Source organism: Phyllobates terribilis, unplaced genomic scaffold, assembly GCF_046119375.1.
Source record: "Phyllobates terribilis strain yellow unplaced genomic scaffold, ASM4611937v1 Scaffold_7__3_contigs__length_470593459, whole genome shotgun sequence".
Taxonomy (NCBI): domain Eukaryota; kingdom Metazoa; phylum Chordata; class Amphibia; order Anura; family Dendrobatidae; genus Phyllobates; species Phyllobates terribilis.
The window spans coordinates 243,843,632-243,857,082 of record NW_027362767.1 but is presented as its reverse complement, the minus strand read 5'-3'; positions in this window follow the sequence as shown (position 1 = coordinate 243,857,082).

Here is a 13,451-nt window from a genome sequence, read left to right as displayed (position 1 = left end):
ATGGTTTTTGGGGCAGAGTTCGCGCACTACTCACCAGCACCAGCCGGGATCCGCCGCTCACCTGCCCCAGCCTGGATCTGCCGCTCGCCCATCCCAGCCGGGATCCGCCGCTCACCGGCCCCAGCCGGGATCCGCCGCTCACCGGCCCCAGCCGGGATCCGCCGCTCACCGGCCCCAGCCGGGATCCGCCGCTCACCGGCCCCAGCCGGGATCCGCCGCTCACCGGCCCCAGCCGGGATCCGCCGCTCACCGGCCCCAGCCGGGATCCGCCGCTCACCGGCCCCAGCCGGGATCCGCCGCTCACCGGCCCCAGCCGGGATCCGCCGCTCACCGGCCCCAGCCGGGATCCGCCGCTCACCGGCCCCAGCCTTGTTCCACCGCTCACCGACTGCAAGGAATGGATCGATCCTCTCACCGGCCCCAGGGATCATCTGCAGGCCTGCCGCCTGATGCTGGACACGCTGCAGATCCTCACCTTCCCCTATCGTAGTGATCTGGGTGAGTCCCAATATAGAACATGTACAGTATGTATATACAGCAGTCAGTTTTACCTGTATATTGTATATTGACTGCTGTATATACATTATATATATATATGCTACTGCTGTGTATAATTGCAGTATCACCTATATAATTTATATGGACTGCTGTATATACATTATATAGGTGATGCATATACAGCAGTAGCACCTGTATAATGTATATACAGCAGTAGCAACTGTATAATGTATATGGACTGCTGTATATATGTTATGTAAGTGATAACACAATTATACACAGCAATAGCATCTATATAATGTATATGGACTGTTGTATATACATTTTACAGGTGCTACTACTGTATATGTATCACCTGTATAATGTATATACAGCAGTCGCAGTATCACCTGTATAATGTATATGGACTGCTGTGTATACAATATATACTGTTTGTGATACTGCGACTGCTGTATATACATTATATAGGTGATACTGCAATTATACAAAGCACGCTCGCTCATCACTACTATATACATATACTGCGCAGTACCACTTCTCCTGTCCTGTATACTGGGTGTTATTATATTGCTATTAGGGTAGGGTCACACGACAGTAAATCACTTGTCACCCGTGTGCAGTCACAAAATTGTAATGTATCCATAAACATTGGCTCCACTCTGCGACATCCTATTTCTTTCCTGCACCCAGAGTCAGATCGCTGCTGCTGCTATTTTTTTCTCGCACCCAATCAGTATGAGCAAAAAACGTTTCTCTGCGCGGCCTCATTGCAGAACATGGGTCAGTGTGCGATCGGATAGCACACGCCTGATTTATATGCTTGTGTGCACGAGCCCTTGGCAACATTGGACTTCTGGATTGTCATTATTGGTTTATTATTTTCTACATTCCTATTGGCAAATAAAAATAAATTTTAAAAGTCTGTTTAAATGGGTTATCCCCTTCTGAACAGGGGATGACTTTCCATTTGCTATGGATCTGACCGCTGGGACCCTCACAAACCTGAGAAACGTAGCTCTGTAGAGCACCATGTAAATGCAGCTGTGGTTGATCATACGCACCGCGGCGCCATTCACATGTGGCTCGTCAGATTACTCCTTTAAAGCAAAACTGTCAGCAGGATTTAGCCCTATAAACTAAAGGCATGGCCATAATGGCGCTGTGATGCTGATTAAATATGATACCTGATCTGAAGGGATCCGGTCAGTGGTTGTTTAATACTCGCCTTATGAAGTTTTCAGAAAATGACGTCTTGTGTACTTCGGTGTGGGACGTGGGGGCCGGGTCTACTTCTCGTTCTCCTCTCCCCCACCATCCTCCTCTGTTTCTTTTGCAGGTCATTGATTATTCAGTCACCTGACTGCTTTTTAAAATTCCGCCAGGACTTCAATAAAACAGCGCTTGCGCAGATCGATCTCTCAGCTTAGTTCAGAGGGAGATCTCGATCTGTGCATGCGCCGCTTCCGGCGCCATTTAGACCCTGCCCCATTTCCTGCCCCGAAGCATACAAGATGTCATTTTCTGAAAATTTCATCAGGTAAGTATTAAACAACCACTAAGCGGATCCCTTCGCATCAGATTAATCAGGGTAACAGCGCCATTATAGCCATGCCTTTAATTTATAGAGGTAAATCCTGCTGACAGATTCACTTTTAGAGAGTGGTGAGGGGCAAAATTCACTTATCAGGGCTGATGGGTGTTATATTATGTGGGCTGGTGGGGTTTGTGTCGCAGGGCTGTTTTTTGTCCCAGTCCGGCCCTGTTTTCTCCCCTCTGCTCCTCAGCACTTGGCCCCCCACTCTGTAACATTACGGGGTCTCCACTTCGCGGCTGAGTTGTTGCGGTTCCTTCCACTTCTCAATAATATCACTCACAGGTGATGGGGGAAGATTTAGGAGGAAGAAATGTCATGAACGGACTTGTTACCCCGGAGGCTCCTATTACAGGACCGCGCTGGTATCAGGGAGCTCTGCACCACCGGACGGTCTGTCACATGTTAGTAAAGGCAGGCGGCATGGCGGGGGCCGGATGTTATACACCGGGGGGTGGGAGCAAGGAGCCTGATGTTATACAACAAAGATGGGGGTTGGATGTTATACAAGGGAGGCGAAGGGCCGAATGTTATATACTGGGGGCAATGTGACTGGTTGCTATACACTGGGGTGCAAGGGACAGGATGTTGTACACCGAGGGCGAGAGGCCAGAGGTTATACACCTGTGGGCAATGGGGCCGGATGTTGTACACCAGGGGCGAGAGGCCAGAGGTTATACACCAGTGGGCAATGGGGCCGGATGTTGTACACCAGGGGCGAGAGGCCAGAGGTTATACACCTGTGGGCAATGGGGCCGGATGTTATACACCTGTGGGCAGTGGGGCTGGATGTTATACACCGGGGGCTGAGAGGCCAGATATTATACACCAGGGGCAATGGGGCCGGATGTTATACACCTGTGGGCAGTGGGGCCAGATGTTGTACTCCAGGGGCGAGAGGCCAGAGGTTATACACCTGTGGGCAATGGGGCCGGATGTTATACACCTGTGGGCAGTGGGGCCGGATGTTATACACCGGGGGTGAGAGGCCAGAGGTTATACACCAGTGGGCAATGGGGCCGGATGTTGTACACCAGGGGCGAGAGGCCAGAGATTATACACCTGTGGGCAATGGGGCCGGATGTTATACACCTGTGGGCAGTGGGGCTGGATGTTATACACCGGGGGCTGAGAGGCCAGATGTTATACACCAGGGGCAATGGGGCCGGATGTTATACACCTGTGGGCAGTGGGGCCGGATGTTGTACACCAGGGGCGAGAGGCCAGATGTTATACACCAGGGGCAATGGGGCCGGATGTTATACACCTGTGGGCAGTGGGGCCGGATGTTATACACCGGGGGTGAGAGGCCAGATGTTATACACCAGGGGCAATGGGGCCGGATGTTATACACCAGGGGCGAGAGGCCAGAGGTTATACACCTGTGGGCAATGGGGCCGGATGTTATACACCTATGGGCAGTGGGGCCGGTTGTTATACACGGGGGGCTGAGAGGCCAGATGTTATACACCAGGGGCAATGGGGCCGGATGTTATACACCTGTGGGCAGTGGGGCCGGATGTTATACACCGGGGGTGAGAGGCCAGATGTTATACACCAGGGGCAATGGGGCTGGATGTTATAAACCGGGGGCAATGGGGCCAGATGTTATACACCGGGGGCACTTTATTATTGGGCTCGGCTCACCGATCAGATGATTGACCTCGCTGCTGTGCACTGCAACAGCTCCAGGCATTGTGTTGTGGCCGGGAGTGGTACTGCCAGATCATTCACAGCCACTACATAATGTACGGACCTGTAAATCAGCTGATTGTGGGGTAGCCGAGAGTCGAATCTTCCACAGATCAAATATTCAAGACCTATCCTAAATAAAGGTCATCAATGTTAAAGTACCAGAAAACCTGTTATGTTTCCACCATCATCTGAATAATGATATTTTGAGCAGATTGAGTCAGGGCCTGGGTGGAGAATGGTGGAAATTATTTCTGTCTCAAACACAGGCTATTAAAGCTGTCAAGACTCATGTTTTCTAGGAAAGTTCCACCTACTTAAAATGAGACCTGCCCTCCTCCGTGTAGCCCCTTCTGTACATGTTGGTCGCAGTGCAGTACCACGGGGCATCCTTCCATCTGTTGCAGGTACTCGCCTACTATAATGTCACCCACCCTAATAATTCATTACAGTGACCTTAATTTACTTTTTCATTTGGGTTGTTTTCATTGTAGAAAGAATGCTGTCGCTTCCACCGCTTCTCGCAGGAATCGGCCAAGACATCTGGAAGGGTTTGCGTGATGGAAGGGCTTTAAAAAGAGATGAGGCAAGAACTGAAACAAACAAAGCGTGGGCAGGAGGCTTTTTATGTGGACCATCTGCAAAGATCTGGCTATATTAGTTTCAAAACAACATATGCGATCGAACACATATGGATGAAAGCAAAGAACGCAAGGGAGACGTTTAATTCCTACCCGTTTTCAAATTATTAAGTAAAACCTTACATGGCGGTATAATAAAGGGGATTGGGCCATATCTAAAGATTATGACTTTTGGGGAAAATTGATGAGCTGCTACATAGTGAACATCCGATGGGCTTAAAAAGAAGAGAGTCAGACTCAAAGTAAAGTACAACCCTTGCCCCCCCATTATGGCGCCATGTTTAACCACATAAACACCAACCCTTTCTGTCCTATTTCCCCTTCGATGTTAATTCCCTTTTTTTACCCCTTTGCTTTTAAATGTCATTCATGTAGAGAGGTGTTATTGGCTTTCCTGGAGAGGTTCATTTGCTAAGCCTTAGGTCAGGGTAAATGGCACAGACTGGAGAAAATGATTCAGTGGAGCTGGACTTGCTGGATTTGCATGTGGGTTACCAAGGACCAATACAGCAAGGTATGCAGGAGCTGGAAGCACTAGATGCAGCAGAGCCGGATGTGTGCATAGTTCAGAATAAGCATAGATGCTGCAGAAGTGTGGTTACTCACAGGAATAGCAGAGATGTATAAGCTTGTATCTTGCTTGCAGAAGTGTGGTTCCTCCCAGGAATTGCAAAGATGTATAAGTAAACTTTTATCTTGCTAACAGAAGTGTGTTTACAGGAATAGCAGAGATGTCTAAGCAGACTGCTAACTTGCTAGCAGAAGTGTGGTTATACACATCAATAGAGATGTATAAGCTAACTGGTAACTTGCTAGCAGAAGTGTGGTTATACACAGAAATAGCAGAGATTTATACCTTTATAAGGTATCTTGCTAGCAGAAGTGTGGTTACATGTAGGAATACCAAAATTGAATTATCAGTGCCTAAATAGCAGAGATGAGTTTGTTAACATATAACTTGAAGCAGCAGAACTGAGCATGCAATAGCATGGAAGTAGCTGGACTGAGCTTGATAGTAGTTGCTTTTTGCTGCAGTGCAGTCAGGAGTAGTTGGAAAGATAATTAGACATATGGTGAATTATAATCATGTGGTAGATGAGGCAAACTCCTAGAAAAGCATGTGGTAGCAGGATGATCTACTTCCTGAATACTCAGGCAGCACATAGCTGCCTAAGCCGAGCTTAAAAGGCATTGGGTGATGATGTCTGAGGTGCTTTCTAGGTTACCCTTGTAACTCGTCACGGACTAAAGCAGAGGGAACTGGCCATAGGGGAAAGAATCAAAGCCTGGAGTTGGAGCCGGGTGAGGCAAATAACCGGAAGAAAGTCCTGCACAGGTTCATACCGCCCAGTAACAAAATGGATGGGGCTGAGGCTTGGCCACCTCCCTCCGTGGGCCATAGACTGCCCCTGTGGTATTTACACCTTTGGTATTTTATCACACTTACCAAAATAAATGCAACTGGATTTCACATAATGTAGAAATCTTTAAAAGGGGTTTACAGGAAAACAACCACCTCTGATGTACTGCAGAGGTGATCGGTAACCTAGGCATTGAGCAATAAAATACAGAATTAAAAATAATCTCAGTTTTTGAGAACAGAGAGGATTTTTAACACGAGTAAATTGCAATCATTTTGCAATTTTACCAACTGAATGCGATAAAAGAACCCTTTTAATCCAGTTCAGTGTCAGATCCTAGTGTAGTAGTGTATCTACAATGGTTTAAATGTTGTGTACCCATGAATGTGATATGTCTTTCCATAAGTATTTTGGGATTTCCTCAGATTTTTTGGTCCCAAAACGCGTTGTAAAATCACTTTTTATTATGGAAAAAAGTCCATATATTTGGTAAATGCCACCACAATTCCAGGTGATGCAACCACCAAAGCAGTGCCCCGCAGGGTTCCTCAAATGTTCACGCAAAGTAGCTTTTTCTGTTAAAACAGAAACTTTTTAGGAAACTCAATGGTGGGTGTGGTGAAGTTGCAAATTTCGCTGTGAATGACTTCATTTAGAAGAATTTACCATTCCTGGGAGGCTGACCTCACTCCAAGACCAATTATATCCAATTTAGTTTTCTACCTTTTTTCCATAGTTTTTCCATGATAATCAAGGCAGGGGACACTGGAAAACAACAGAGCGGGAATATAAAGAACTGAAAAACATCTCTCCGCATGTAGCGGATGAAGTGAACGCTTTAACAAGAATTATACCACAACATACGTATCGTTAGCAGGAACCAGGACCAGCCTTATGTTGAATTTTGCTCTATGGTGCCCCTCTCCCGTATACAGCATGGAATAACCATACAGTGCTGCTGACCATTATTGACACCCCTTCATTTTTTTCATAGACTGTACAATATCTTCAGAAATAAATGGAAATGTACCAAAGTTATATCCTCAGGATTTTTAGTGGTCCAAAGTAATCCAACAATAAAACATTGTTTTTCAACTTCCATGTTGCAATTTCAAAGAAGAAACAGAATAAACAGCATGTGCAGCAATAAAGACACCCCTAATTAATACTTGGTTGCACACCCTTTGGCATTGCTGACAGCCTCCAAACATTTCTTGTAGCCATCTATAAGCTTCTTACACCTCTCAGCTGGAATTTTCTCCCACTCTTCCTTTGCAGTTTGTTCGAGCTCTTGAATGTTTGCAGGGTTCTTTTTCCCAATGGCAGATTTCAGCTCACCCCAAAGAGTTTCAATAGGATTGAGGTCAGGACTCATTTTAAAACAGTCCATTTTTCCTTTTTCAACCATTCCTGTGTACTTTTGGATGTGTGCTTTGGGTCATTGTCTTGCTGGAGGACAAATGATCTTTGACTCAAACCAAGTTTTCTTACACTGGGTAGGACATTTTGCTCTAAAATCTCTTTGTAATTCTCTGATTTCATGATTTCTGTGATACGGTCAAGGCCTCCAGTACCAGACGCAGCAAAGCAGCCGCACAGCATTATGGATCCTCCACCATGCTTAGCTGTTGGTAAGGTGTTCTTTTCCTTATAAGCTTCATTGCGCTGTCTGTAAACAAACTGTTGCTTTGCATTGCCAAAAAGCTCTATTTTTGTTTCATCTGCCCACACAACATTTTCCCAGAAGGATTGTGTTTTTTCAAGGTACTCTTTGGCAAAGTCTTTCCTTTTTATGTATTTTCTTCAGCAATAGTTTCTTTCTTGGCTTTTGCCCATTAAGCTCTGCTTGGTTTAGTGTGCGGCGTATGGTACATGTTGAAACCATGACCCCAGACTGTTCCAGGTTGGCCTTCAGGTCTTTGGATGTTTGATGTGGTGTTTTATAATGGCCCCCACATGTGCACCCCCACTGTATAATGGCCTCCACATTTACACCCACGCTGTATAATGGCCTCCACATTTACACCCACGCTGTGTAATGGCCTCCACATTTTCACCCATGCTGTATAATGGCACCCGCATTTGCACTCATGTTGTGTAATGGCCTCCACATTTGCACCCATGCTGTATAATGGCTCCCACATTTGTGCCCACATTGTATAATGGCCCCCACATTTACACCCAGGCTGTATAATTGCCCCCATATTTTCACCCATGTGCATAATGGCCCCCACATTTTGAGAGCCCCCTCCATAGGTATCCTCACACTGAATGAGGGCCCCTTACAATGTATGAGGGGCTCCCATACTTTGTGATGCCTCCACAGTCCCACCACACATTTTAATTAAAATAAAGAAATCCTATATTCACCTAATCCAGGATTCTGATTCATAATCCTGGAGCATTTACATCACCGCCCTAGGACGCTGAGCTCCTTTGCCTGCGCTTCTGACACTGCATCCCTCTACCGTTCTGTAGGCCGCAGGCATAAAGCAACCTGCGGTCTACAGGATGGGTAGCGGTAGCATCTCATGTCTCCCCGCTCTACCTCACAGGCCGATATAGTTAAGTGTAGCAGTAGCTGTGGATGAGCCCCTCTGAGCGCGGGGCCCAGGGCGTCCACACCCTCTGCCTCCTCCCCACCCCCGGTAGCTACACTACGGTCTCAAGCCTTGAGTTTCAGGCCATGAGTAGTGGCCCCTTTTTGGATGACTAACGTGCATCACGGCGAGGAACACGTTGTCGGAGTGCTGCTTTCCCGGAGGATTGCACGGTGTCTGGAAGACTTGCCAACTCCCAAGTCCTCCGTGAGGAACTTTGGGCATCGTGTTTAGAAAATTTTCGTTCACGTTTAGTGTGGGGAAATATGATGCTTAAAATCATTCTGAACTTCATGGCCACAATGGCCAGATTCAGCATGAGGAAATATTAAATTTTAGGGGACAGATGAAAGTTGTTATGACTACACCGGTCCGATTATAGTCCTGTCAGCATGGAGACATATGGGCTTGCATAGGAGCTGTAAACACAAAACGGTAAGCGTTGACAGCCTGGTTTTCCTGTATTCGAAGTCCATGTTTTATGTCTGCTATTCCACTATGTTATTTCATATTTCTTTATTACATAAGAGGGCAAGGGGCAGTAGACTATTATTAATGTGTTTTTGGCTCCAGCCTATTGATTCTGTCACTATAATTCTTATTTCCTAATTTTCTGACTATTTCACTATTTTGAAAAGACGTCCATTCACAGTTCATTGGTGAATGACATCATTATTTTCCTAGCAGGGCCCCTATCTGACAGACCCACCGCGGAAGATGAACCAGTAGGGAAATATCTATAACTCTCTTCCAATTAGGGCCAGCTGACTGTAAAAGGGGCACGATGGGGCCGTGCAACATAGAGGGGGTCACAAAGGGAACACATCATTTACTGGCGTCATTTAACTGTGAAATGTAAGACGACGGTTAGTTTTTAGGACCTGATTGTAGGTATAGCTATTAAAGGGGTTGTCTGCATCAGACAATCTCTTTTAATTAGAAGGGTCCCTGTGCCATAAGCTAATCGAGGGGTGTCCTGATGCTGGAACCCTCTGCGATCAAAGCGTTAATTTACTCTACAGCGCCACCACAGGATAAATTAAGGATTGAACAGCTCTTGCATTCTGACTTTGGACCTTTACTGCACTTCCTGGTCCTGATCCAGCTACCTGACCATTCCTACCAGCCTGCAAAACCTGACCACTCCGGCCAGCCTGACCTAACGTCCAGCAGCTGACTCTGTGGCCCCAACCCAGGGGCCCCTGTGTAAATCCATATCCCTCTACAAGGGTTAAAGGGGGTAGGCCAGGATTACCCCTGGGATCTGATAAATGGAGTGGCTTTTGCTAAGCCTCTCCATGGTAGCCACTTTAGGGCTGCCAGGCAGTTACCATCAGGCCCACATTATAGGAACTTTTTTTCTGTGTATACAGCTCCCATGCCGTCCTGTCTGCCTATTCTACAAACAAAACCAGTGTAAATTATGATCCTGCAGTCATCTGATAAGACCTCCACACATATTAGACTAACGTCTAATATCGGTGGGATTAGACGACAGTCTCGTGTATGGAGGCCTCCCGACTCTCCCCTGACAGATAATGTAAGGGGACTAAAGGACCTGGAACGTCAGATGTCTGACAGCTGTTTGTTCTCCGGGAGATAAGCTGCTGCCAGAAGAGTCTGGCAGCAGCTCTCTCATACAGGACATAGGAGTTGAGCGCACTAGTGTATGCAGGAGTCCAGGGGAAAAAGCTGTTGGCCGAACGATCGCTAGGCAGTTATCCATATGCCTCCTGATGAAGCAAAGGGTGAAACGTGCGTTGGGGAACTAGGATCACACACCATTTGCGTCTGCAACAATATGTAAATTACTCCATTCCTAATATCAATTATTTAAAGCAATCAGTGCTACTAGCTCAGATAGGGCTGTACTGTATTTTTGTCTGCACAATGCAGTTACCCAGATGTTCGTAAAGGTGTAGACACTTTGATGAGATATACATTCATGCGTATGATTTACATCTCTTTTCAAGCCATAGTTTACAGCATGGTAATATTAAATTATGTTTATGTATCATGAGGTCCTCCATTGCATTTCTCTGGTGAATATATATGTGTTTTTATTATTTATCTTTAATAAAATCAATTAATTTTTAAAAGACTATATGCACCTATTTTTTTCCCTGGACGGTATAAGTTATTCAATGCATATAGATGGCTTTATTCCACCCCCTTTTGCTCCATTTCTTGTAATCATGTGGATATTTCATACTTGACAACTCTCCTGAAAAGTCTTGAAAGTTCCTGGACTCTCAAAACATTTGGGAAATCTCCTGGGTACTGTTGAATCCTCCCAAAACTTCTAGGAAAGCTGCACTTCCGGAATGATTCTTCCAAGAAGGGGGCCTGGGAAAAATTTCCAAGTCGCACTTTGTGGACCACATGCAGTGGCCTCCTGGAAGAAATTTCCTAAAAGCTGGTATATTTGTACATCAGAATAGAGTTTTCTTACATTACATACAAATGCATAATATACAGAAAAAAGCTAGTGAATTAGTGGGGAGAAGAAACGTAACTTTGTATAATTGTATGCAGTTGGGTGACCAAGTGACTAAGTTTAGTCCTCCATAGCCTCCAATATGGCTGACAGTGGTTTCCGCATCATCAAAATACCCAGTGTAACTTTGATTAGTTGAGATGCCTATTAGAATACTATAGATGTCATTTTTCTGCGCATGTGCTATGGTAGGTTGCATGTGCTATCCCGCACCATAATCACCACCTACCAAATATATTTGTACAGGATTTTCATCCAAATACATTGCAATTACAATCACATTATTCTGCACCATTTCCTCTTGTGCCCGTCACCAAGAGACAACATTCCCACTAATTCAATTAGAGACGTAAGTAATGAGAACTATTCATTGGCATGACAGCTGAAGTGCCGGGGATAACATCTGAATTAATGAACCGACCTCATCGACCCCTCTACAATAGATTAGTACTAATGTGCCATCATGAAGGATGAGAATCACTAATTAAACATTTGGGAAACAAACAAAGGACAATGTTTACAAGGAACTCTTAAGCTGGCCTGATAGGTTCCATGAAAACCATGGGGGCTGGGGCCGGATGGGCTGAATGTAAAAAGGCTGGTTCATAGGCCCTGTCTGCCTGGTGGTTAGAGAAAATAGGAATCAGGAAAATAGAGGGGAAAAGATAGGGGATAAAGGTCCCAATTCTACAGCAGCCATGCCCACTTGGTCAACTGCAGGGAACATGTTTCATTGGATGGGTAAAAAGGCGACTACTGGTTTCTCTGGCAGTAGCCGAAACAAAAGATCGCACATTGAAATTCAACATGCCATATCCCTCTTTTTCCTGAGCTCTGCTGTTAAGGGGTGTCAGAAGACCCTCATACACAAAGGATCATGTAGCATCGGCGTCTCTGCCCCGTTCTAGGCAGAGACGCCGTCCCTCTCACCTCCCCGCTCCTGGCGCGGTGTCCTCCAGCGCTGCTCTCCCCGCTGCTTCCGGCACGCGCTCCTTCCCTGGCAGTGTGCTTAGGGCGCGCGCGCGCGCGCTCCCCTTCTCTTAAAGGGACCGCGCGCGCCGTCCTAAGGAGTCCCCGGCCAATTGCCGGAGGACCTCCCATATAAAAGGCACCTCCTCCAAAATGGAGGTGCCCGAGCAATGTTGTAGCACTGTTCACTACTCTGCTTCAGCCCTCAGGTCCCGTTGCCAGTTACCTGCCAGATACCTGCCAGATTCCTGCCAGTCTGCTGTCTAATTCCTGCCTGATATCCTGCTACCTGCCTGCTAGCCTGAGGTCCGACGGTCTGCCTTCCAACTCTTGTCAGTCTGTCTATGGACCAGCTTGCCCGCTCACCTGGGAGCGCACATCTGCTACCTGCCTGCTAGCCTACCTGGAGGCTCTGCCGTCACGTGCTGTGACCACCTGCCTGTCCAGTGACTCCTGCCCGCTCACCTGGGAGCGCTCATCTGCTGCCTGTCTGCTAGCCTACCTGGAGGCTCTGCCGTCACGTGCTGTGACCACCCGCCTGTCCAGAGACTTCTGCCCGCTCACCTGGGAGCGCTCATCTGCCGCCTGTCTGTTGGTCTTCCTGGAGGCTCCGCCGTCACATGCTGTGACCACCCGTTTATCCAGAGACTCTCGCCTGCTCACCTGGGAGCTCACGTCTACCATCAGCCGCCACAGGTCGTACCAACCCTTTACCCAGAGACTGCCCCGGTCACTTGCCGTGACCATCTGCCCGTTCACCCAGAGACTGCCCCTGTCACTTGCCGTGACCATCTGCCCGTTCATCCAGAGACTGCCCCGGTCACTTGCCGTGACCTCCTGCCCGTTCTTCTAGAGACTGTCCCGGTCACCTGCTGTGACTGCCTGCCTGGTCGCCACCCGCTCCCTTACAAGGACCGCCCCCTTGTATAGTAGCTCAGAGGTTCCGCCTCCCAGACCCGTTACAGATCATCAGGCAATGGCAATATTTATTTGTGTAGGCCAGCTTATGGTGTGGGATGGGGGAGGTATTTAAAGGGAAGGGCAACCAAGCACCCATCCTCCCATCTTTTCAGCACCAGATTTTGGTATTGAGGCCAAGCCATGCCATCTTCCCTGGTTGCAAAGAATGTTTGGCCCATAAAGAGGACCCATCACTTGCCATAAAAAAAATGTTTTATTATTTGCTGTAAATGCCGCTGTTCTTCTGAATCTAATGCTGTTTTTCTTTTCCTCCTGCATCTCGCCATTCCTGAGATATGGCCCCCTTTTCCCTGTAACAGGAAGTCAGAGCTGCGGCTGCCACTCACTTCCTGTCATTCACTTAAAGAAGTTGTCCTGTACTTTTTATTATTTCCCCAATGTATTCACTCTGTGTCCATAAGTATTTTTTGCAAATACCTGTGGTTGTCCTCCTTGGCTATCGCTGACCGCTCACAGGCATCACGTGACCCCCTGCTGATGTCACGTCAAGTGAGGCGTGACATCAGTGACGCGGGTTGTGGGCGGGGTGTTTACCCCCCACGTCACACCCAGCATCCACCGCGCGTTATCCCAATGAATGAGGAGAGGGAGAGAGCGCGGTGGATGCCGGGTGTGACGCGG